This window comes from Triticum urartu, chromosome 5 (genome assembly GCF_003073215.2).
Source record: "Triticum urartu cultivar G1812 chromosome 5, Tu2.1, whole genome shotgun sequence".
Taxonomy (NCBI): domain Eukaryota; kingdom Viridiplantae; phylum Streptophyta; class Magnoliopsida; order Poales; family Poaceae; genus Triticum; species Triticum urartu.
The window spans coordinates 624,964,098-624,973,707 of NC_053026.1; the positions used below are offsets into that span (position 1 = coordinate 624,964,098).

The 9,610-nt window shown below is 38.7% G+C and overlaps 1 pseudogene; it reads left to right on the top strand.

The window, feature by feature from the left end:
* The first annotated feature begins 756 nt into the window (after positions 1-756).
* Positions 757-5,619, top strand: LOC125506348 (annotated as a pseudogene).
* Positions 5,620-9,610: the final 3,991 nt, after the last annotated feature.

The window sequence follows — 9,610 nt, forward strand, 5'->3', positions numbered from 1 at the left end:
ATATGGAGATGCTTGGTTTGTCCGAGTGTGCTGATACCCTAGTGGGGGATGAGTTGAGAAGAGGCATATCAGGAGGACAAAAGAAAAGGGCCACAATAGGTAGGTATCCTATATTTTCTACTATATACCTTATTCATGTGATCACCCTACATGCCAATTTCTAGAGTGCATTTTCAATCCAACTTTATGTTATAGTACTTGGCACAAGTAAAATTTATCACCTCAACAACTTCCATATTGTGTACAATATTTCTAGGTAGAACAAAAAAACTCCTAGTTAGCCCACCATGAGAACATTATAAAGTAACAAAAAGTTAAAAATGACACCAATTTTGTTTTGCATGTTCAGTTAAATGGACTAAGAAAGTAGTAAACTAGTAGTGAGCCAGTGAAAATACTATAGAATGCTCTCTCTCTCTCTCCTTTAACTATATATGTTCTCCAGAAAAATTAGTTCCACATTAGGTTTGATATTTATGCTACTGAATTAAATAAGCCCTAAATATGTTAGACGCAATTATAAATTATCTAGTCCACTAAAATTTCCCCACAATGGAATCTATAGCATTTGTAATATACATTTTCTATGTAATAACATAAAAATATCATGCTCTTCTTACCAATATGATAGTTATACAGAAAAACTGTGCTTGATGATGCCAGTGCTCAAGTGAACAAGTATGAATATTGAAAGCACATTTTTTCAAATTTAACATTGTTGATGTATTTCAAGATAAAATTATAAATGCAGGAGAGATGCTAGTTGGTCTAGCAAGATGCTTCTTTATGGACGATATTTCAACAGGTCTAGATAGCTCCACCACATACGAGATTGTAAAGTTCCTCCAACAAATGACTCATCTGATGGATCTCAACATGGTTATGTCCTTATTGCAACCATCTCCCGAGACATTGGAATTATTTGACGACATAATTCTATTATGCGAGGGTCAACTTGTATATCATGGTCCTCAAGAAAATGCTATTGATTGTTTTCAAATGATGGGATTCAGATGCCCCAATAGGAAGAATGTAGATGATTTCCTTCAAGAGGTATTAGGTTATCAACTCTAATGGCAATGAACTATTAAATAAACTAATAGTGAGATTTTTTTTAACATCCTCACAAAAATAGTGTTCACGTAAGTTAAGGGAAATAATGCATTAATAGTACCAAGTAACTTCAGTATGAGTCATAATCTCATTCCCCAAATTCACTAATATGGCATGTTCATGCATAATAATGTATCTAACTCACAACAACATTTTTCTCCATTTGGCCAGGTGACCTCAAAGATGGATCAAAGGCAATACTGGATTGGTGATGAAAATATGTATCAGTACTGGCCAGTAGAAAATATAGCAGAATTCTTCTATTCATCTTATCTCCCTCGACTTGCAGCAAACAAAATGACAAACAATAGAGGAAATGACAGGGAGATCAAAACAAACACAAATCACAATATCTCTAGATGGAATATTTTAAAAGCATGCTTTTCAAGGGAAGTACTGCTTCTCAAAAAAAAAACTCCCCACTTCATATATTCAAGACTGTACAAATAATTATTCTTGCTTTTGTCATCTCAATGGTTTTTATTCGAGGAAATATGAATCATAAGACTATACTTGATGCCAATAAGTATATGGGATCACTCTTTATGGCTATTGTGATAGCAAACTTCAATGGCATGACAGAAATTGCAATGACAATGAAGCGACTACCGACTTTTTACAAGCAAAGAGAGTTACTAGCATTGCCAGGATGGGCACCTCTTTCTTCGGTTTACATCATCAACCTCCCAATGTCACTTATAGAGATGGGTCTCTGAACCAGCTTAACCTACTATGTGATTGGTTACTCACCTTCCTTTGTTAGGTACTGATCTTGGTCAATCAATATCTGATTATCTAAATGTTTACTAAGCTAGGGTAACCTTGCTTCTTACAGATTCACCCAACATTTTTTGGAACTTTTTGCCATGCATCAAATGTCAATGGGCCTCGATCGTTTCTTAGCGGCAATAGGAAGGACACAAGTAATGTCCAACATGCTAAGTGTCATAATTCTTATAGCAATCTACATATTTGGAGGCTTCGTCATATCCAAAGGTTAGATGTTTTAGCCATAATAACATAAGATGTATGATAGAAACATGACATATATCTAGACGTATGTCCATCAAAGATACTCACCAATTGTGTACATCAAAACAGATAATCTCCAACCATGGTTGCAGTGGGGGTATTGGGCTTCCCCATTCACATACGCACAAAATGCAGTTGCCCTAAATGAGTTCCTTGATGAAAGATGGGCTACTGTATGTAACTAATTTAATATCATTCTTTATCTAAAGTGCATAACCTGTGACATTAGTTATGACCGGATGCTGATGATTGTTCATGCTAATAGGAACTTTATTATGCAAATGCTAAAACAGTTGGTGAAGCTACCCTCAAAATTAGAGGGTTGCTCACAGAGTGGCACTAGTACTGGATTTGTGTCGGTATTTTATTTGGATTCTCAATTGTGTTCAACATCCTCACTATATTTGCGCTGGAGTTCATGAATTGTATGTATTCAAAGGCACAACAATCCTTTTAAGTGTTAAAATATAAATGCAAGCTAAAATTATCCTGCTTGTTTTTCATTTGTAGCTCCACACAATCATCAAGTTAAGATCAATGCCACGAAGATAGATCTGGAGTACAAGAACCAAAAAGTTGGAAATGTCAATGCATCAAGTAGTCAAGTTACCCTCCCTTTTCAGCCTCTTTCCCTTGCATTTTATCATATAAATTATTTTGTCGACATGCCTAAGGTAAGACAATGCCTTACTAAATAGTTTAATCCATTCCCGTCACTATAAAATAGTATCCATTCAAGTCAGTCATTTTAATATTGTCATTTCTTCCACCAGGAGATGGTGAAGTATGGAGTAACAGGAAAAAATCTTCAACTGCTACAAGATGTGGGTGGCGTTTTTAGGCCAGGGGTGTTAACGGCGCTAATGGGGATCACAGGTGCTGGAAACACAACGTTGCTCGATGTTTTAGCTAGAAGAAAAACTGGAGGACATATTGAAGGTACTATTAGAATAGCAGGATACCCAAAGAAGCAAGAAATATTCTCAAGGATCTCAGGCTACTGTGAACAGAGTGACATTCACTCCCCTAACCTCACCGTGTATGAGTCACTACAGTTCTCTGCATGGCTTCGACTTCCTTCGAATGTTAAATCTCGCCAAAGACATGTATGACCATTGACCTGCTACAATCTTGACTATATTTGAAGCTAACATATACCTATATATATCTCACAAGATTCCTCTTCAACATGCTTTCAGATGCTCATAGAAGAAGTAGTTGACCTAGTCGAATTAACTGGACTGAAGAATTCCATGGTAGGTCTCGCGGGAACAACTGGTCTTTCAGCCAAGCAGCGAAAAAGGCTAACAATAGCAGTGGAGTTGGTAGCTAGTCCTTCCATTATATTTATGGACGAGCCGACCACAGGTCTGGATGCTCGTGCTGCAGCAATTGTCATGAGAACAGTAAGAAAGATAGGAGACACTGGGCGAACTGTTGTCTGCACAATACACCAACCAAGCATTGAGATATTTGAAGCTTTTGATGAGGTATTCTTAAGTGTACCTTTTTTATATATCAAAACAAATGCGACCAATTTTGCAAGAAAGGAAAATTATGGTCACATGGTGTCAACACCAGAAGATTAAAAAAAGAGAAGTGAACTATTTATTAGAGATAACCAAACCACTATATTCTTACCAAAATAAAACATCACATACAGTTAGGCCTCAAATTTATTTAGTTTTCTAATAGTAACTTAAATATAATGGTTGATCATAAATTAGCCTTTACAAATTATTAGCATTAGTACTATAAAGCTAGCTTTGTAAACTTGAATTTAATTTGAATAATTGCAGCTTGTACTCATGAAAAGAGGTGGTCAGATCATATACAGTGGCTCATTAGGTCCACTATCTGAAAATATGATCAAGTATTTCCAGGTATATCGCATGATCAGAAACATCTATCCAAAAGGTAGAGATAAAAAATACTAAAATTGTTATATTGTAGGCTATACCTGGCGTTCCTATAATAAAAGAGGGACAAAACCCAGCAGCATGGGTGCTAAACATAACTTCACAATCAGCAGAATATGAGATAGGAGTGGACTACGCACAAATTTATCGCAACTCCTCCCTATACATGTAAGCCTGTTAACTCGTCTGAGCAATAGGGTGAAGATAGGTATAATGAATACCTTGTTTCTGCAGCAATAACATGCTTCTAATTGATGAGCTGGGGAAAGCAGCGCCAAACACAGAGGATCTAAAATTTCCATCGGGATATTGGCAAGACTTTAGAGCACAATGCATGGTTTGCCTATGGAGGCAAATATATGCATATTGGAAAAATCCAGAACACAATCTTGTTCGGTTTCTGAACACATTGGTTCTTTCAATTATGTTTGGAATTGTTTTCTGGAAAATTGGCTCAACCATGTAAGCAGAAATGGCGACAACCCAAGTGATGGCTTATTTCATGCAAACTAATAATACCTCAATTAGATCGTAACTTGGTACTCCTTTGCAACAGAAAACAACAACAAGACATATTCAACATACTGGGAGTAGTATATGGATCGTCACTATTTTTGGGCTTTATGAATTGCACCATCTTACAACCAGTTGTATAAATGGAGAGAGTTGTTCTTTATCGAGAAAAGGCAGCGGGCATGTACTCTACATTGGCTTATGTCATAGCTCAGGTCATATTACTTTAGCATCGTGTTCTAATTATTGGCATATGAATTTTAAACTCCAGCTTGATTTCTATTTTGCAGATGGCAATTGAAATGCCTTACATGCTTGTCCAAGTTTTCATGTTTGCGTCAATCATATACCCAATGATTGGGTTCCAGATGACCATGTGCAAGTTCTGTTGGTTTGTAATATACATGGCACTAAGCTTGATGTACTACACACTCTTCGGAATGATGACAGTGGCACTGACACCTAACCTTGAGATAGCTGCCGGATTGTCGTTCCTTATCTTCATATTTTGGAATGTCTTCTCTGGCTTTATCATCGGAAGAGAGGTACTAATCTCACTCCTTATTAACCTAACATTTTCACCTTAATTACAATGCTACCTAGAGAGAACATATGCAAATTAGAACTCGTGTAAAACTGTAGTAAACCACACATAGGATGCATACAATTTAGATTTGTACTTTTACATGGAGATGATATTTAATTAAAAATATATGATATTTTGTGCATGACTAACCTAATGAACAACAAAAATGTGATGACATGGATGCAGCTGATCCCAATATGGTGGAGGTGGGCGTATTGGGCTAACCCGGCGACATGGACAATGTATGGGCTCATGTTCTCCTAGCTGGGTGACCGGACGGAGATGATCCTTATGCCAGGGCAAGAAGACCAGACTGTTAAGGAGTTCCTTGAGGGCTACCTTGGACTTGAGAGCCGCTACTTTAGTCTTGTCACATGCCTGCATCTGACCATCATCTCCCTCTTCACCTTCCTCTTCTTCATCTTCAACAAGCAATTGAAGTTCCAACGGAGGTAACACAAACATATTGAACTGGACCGATGATACACTAGTCAGTTAATTTCTTAACTAGATAAAGATAATTCAAGTGAGACACCAAGTCACAAGTAAGCAAAAGTCCACAATGATTTTGTTGTTGGACAATAAAGTGTGTAAATAACCACATGATCCATGTGAGCACTTGTATATGTATTACTACAGCTTTATATGATTATTATAATAACAATGTTGATGAGTAGATGGAGCTGTAAAATGTACATGTGGTTACGATATGCAAAGGCTTATTGATGTGTGCATTTTGCTCCTTGTTGTCGTTCACATTTTTGCACTGTAGAGTTAGCATTTTTCATGTTTTACCATTGTTGTGTTGCACTTTTGCCCTAATTTATTCGGGAGTATAAACTATGGACACTTTATTATTGGAAGAAAAATCCCTTTTTGTGGCATTTATGAAGAGTGGACATCAAGGGGCCTTCTTAAAAGAAGACCAATCCACTGGAGAAGTATACCCACAAGTGTAGGCGATCGATTGTAGATCTTTACCAAAAGTAATAGTGTCAAAACCAATAAAGAATAGAAGGAATTGTTGTATCGAAATAAGTTAAGAATCACTTCAAAACCTGAAAAGAGTGACAATTATGTGTTTTGCTTGAATGGTAGCTGCAAGTGTTGAAGGAACAATAAAGCAAATGAGTGTAGCAAGTGGTTGATATGTCCTAAAATGATATATAATTTTTGTTATGTTTCATATAAGCATATTTGTATCATTTTTCTGGAAAAACACATTAACAAAGTGCCAGTTGTTGTTTTCTAGTGTTTTCGGTATAACCAATTCTGGAGTCCTTTTCTAGTACTCTGTTAGAGGGGGTCCTCACCGATGCCTTATTCCCTAACATTGTTGCTCCCATGTGTGAGTATTATTCCCTTGGACTATGGGTTCACAATATTAGCTATGTGGCATTTTCTCTCCCAGAACCTTAGTACAAAAAGATCACATGATGTTCCTAACACGGTTGTGATAAATTTGATGTAATCTTTAATGTACTTTTTTACGGTGTGATGAATGATAACCCACAAGTATAGGGGATCGCAACAGTTTTCGAGGGTAAAGTATTTAAGCCAAATTTATAGATTCAACACAAGGGGAGCCAAAGAATATTTGAAGGTATTAGCAGCTGACTTGTCAATTCAACCACACCTAGAAATTAATTATCTACAGCAATATGACCAGTAGCACAGTAATATGATAGTTTTGATAGTAGTGACAGCAGCAATGGTAACAGTAACAGTGATAGCAGTAATTTGTAGCAAGTGTAACAGTGATGATAGCAATAGTAACGTAGCAAAATCAATATGGATAAATTCGTAGGCATTGGATCGGTGACTTTTTGGATGATATTCATCATGAGACAGTTATAACCTAGGGCGATACGGCACTAGCTCTAGTTCATCGATATAATGTAGGCATGTATTCCGTAAATAGTCATACGTGCTTTATTAAAAGAACTTGCATGACATCTTTTGTCCTACCCTCCCGTGGCAGCAGGGTCCATATTGGAAACTAAGGGATATTAAGGCCTCCTTTTAATAGAGAACCAGAACAAAGCATTAACACATAGTGAATACATGAACTCCTCAAACTACGGTCATCACCGGGAGTGGGCCCGTTTGTTGTCACTCCAGGGTTGCCGGATCATAACCATAGTAGGTGACTAGAACTTGCAAGATCGGATCTAAAACATGGATATAATGATGTATTCATAAACGGTTCCGATCCAAAATCATGGCACACGGGCCCAAAGTGACAAGCATTAAGCATGGCAAAGTGATAGCAACATCAATCTAAGAACATAGTGGATACTAGGGATCAAGCCCTAGCAAAACTAACTCGATTACATGATGAATCTCATCCAAGTCCTCACCGACCAGCGAGCCTACGAAGGAATTACTCACTACCGGTGGGGAGCATCATGGAATTGGCGATGGAGATAGGTTGGTGAAGACGAAGATCGAAGATCCCCCTCTCCGGAGCCCCAAACGGACTCCAGATCTACCCTCCCGAGGAAGAACAGGGCTTGGCGGCGGCTTCGTCTCGTGGATCGCGATAATTCTTTTTTCCTGATTTTTTCTAGAATAATGTGAATTTATAGTATCAGGGAGGGTCATCAGCGGGGCCACTAGGTGGGTACAACCCACCTGGGCGCGCTAGGAGCGGGACACGCCCTGGTGGGTTATGCCCACCCATGGGCCCCTCTCCGGTGGGTCTTGGCTCTAGAAATTCTTATTATTGGTATAAAAAATCCTCAAAAAGTTTCGTTCCACTCCGAGAACTTTTATTTCTGAAAAAAAACAACACCATGGTAGTTCTGATGTAAACAACGTCAGTCCGGGGTTAATTTCATCTAAATCATGCAAATTAGAGTCCAAAACAAGAGGAAAAGCGTGAGAAAAAAAGATACGTTGGAGACTTATCAATGAATTGTCACTTTATGATCACATTATATATTGATATATTTTGGTTTTGTTGGCATGATTTATAGGTACATATATTCTATCTAATATATTTGTTTATTCACTAACCTTGTTTAGATGAATAATCTGTAAGAGCGAGTTATGTACATTATTTGGGTATGATTTCTTTGAGTGTTTTATCTCACAAGTAAGAATACAAAGCTCATTGTTCTATTCTCGTTACTATGGATAAAGGAGTAACTATCTTGTGCCCATTGCTTGATTAAGGTGTTGGGAAATTATCAAAATTATATCAATTTGCTTATTTCTGAAGCCTCTCCTCCTCGAGTGCAAGCCTACGCTCCTCCGCCTTGAACTTCCTCTCTTTGGCCGCCAACTTTGACATCGATTTCTCATCCTCCAACTTGAGCTCATTCCAACTAGTCGCCTTCTCTTCCTTGTGTTTGGCCACAAAGGCTTTCTTCGTCTCCCTCATGGCTACAAGCTCTTATTTGTATGTTCCACCAAATGCTCCTCTGTTATTCCTTTATTTCAAAATATTGTTTCCATCCGGTCTCTTGTTGGCCTTTTCATCATCCTCAATGGGTATACTTAAATTTAATCTCTTTGGTGTGGTCTTGGAGTTTCTCCTGTTCCACTTCTCCTTGTTGCAATGTTCTTTGTAGCAATGTTACAACGTGAAGGCCTTGTGACCACTTGGTGGGGCATGGTTCGCTTAATAAATACAACTAGAACATCGGTTCTGTTTGTCTTGTATGGTACCCAAATGGTGCCAAAGGGAGCCTTGGGTGCATCTTGATGTGACATCACAGTATTGATGTTGTAGTCGGCAATCCTCCCCCAATACCGGTCCTTTGATTGACCCATTCCTACCAATGCATCAAGGGAAATGCTCATCCAAGCATAGCACAAAGAAACATCTTCTTCATGGGAATAGTTGTGAGTCCTTGATCATGATGGTGGATTCACGGTTGGTTGTGTCTCCATGGGATTGTCAACCTCTTCCTCCTAGGCCTCAGCCACATCCTCAGCCTTGGCCATCTCCATGGTCTCGACCTCCTCTTCGCCCACTTGATGATTGAACATGTAGTCGTAGTTGCGATATTTAATCCCAAGCATATATGTCAGTACTTCAATGATGACAAGAATTCATTCACGCTCATCTTAGCACCACCATGACCACAACGGCAACAATCTTCATCACACTTCGACCGCAAGCAATCACCACACATTGCATCGGCTAAGATGAAAAGAACATTTTTACCTTGATGGCATTTCATCGACCACTTTGCGGCCATGACCCTTGTAGCCAATAGCAGCAACTACACAGGCTGGAGGAATGGTCGTATGCTGGGCAGAGACAGTGTTTGAGGCGCCAGACGAGCACATGGCACCGGAACGACCTTCTAGTTCTTCTTCTAAGACACCTCCTTGGCGAGTTTTGATGCGACTGTCGTCGGCTTCCTTGCTCGCTTGCCGGTGGCAGGAGTAGCGGGAGGGCGGCTCAGGGAGTCCTGGATTAGGGGGTCTCCGGACA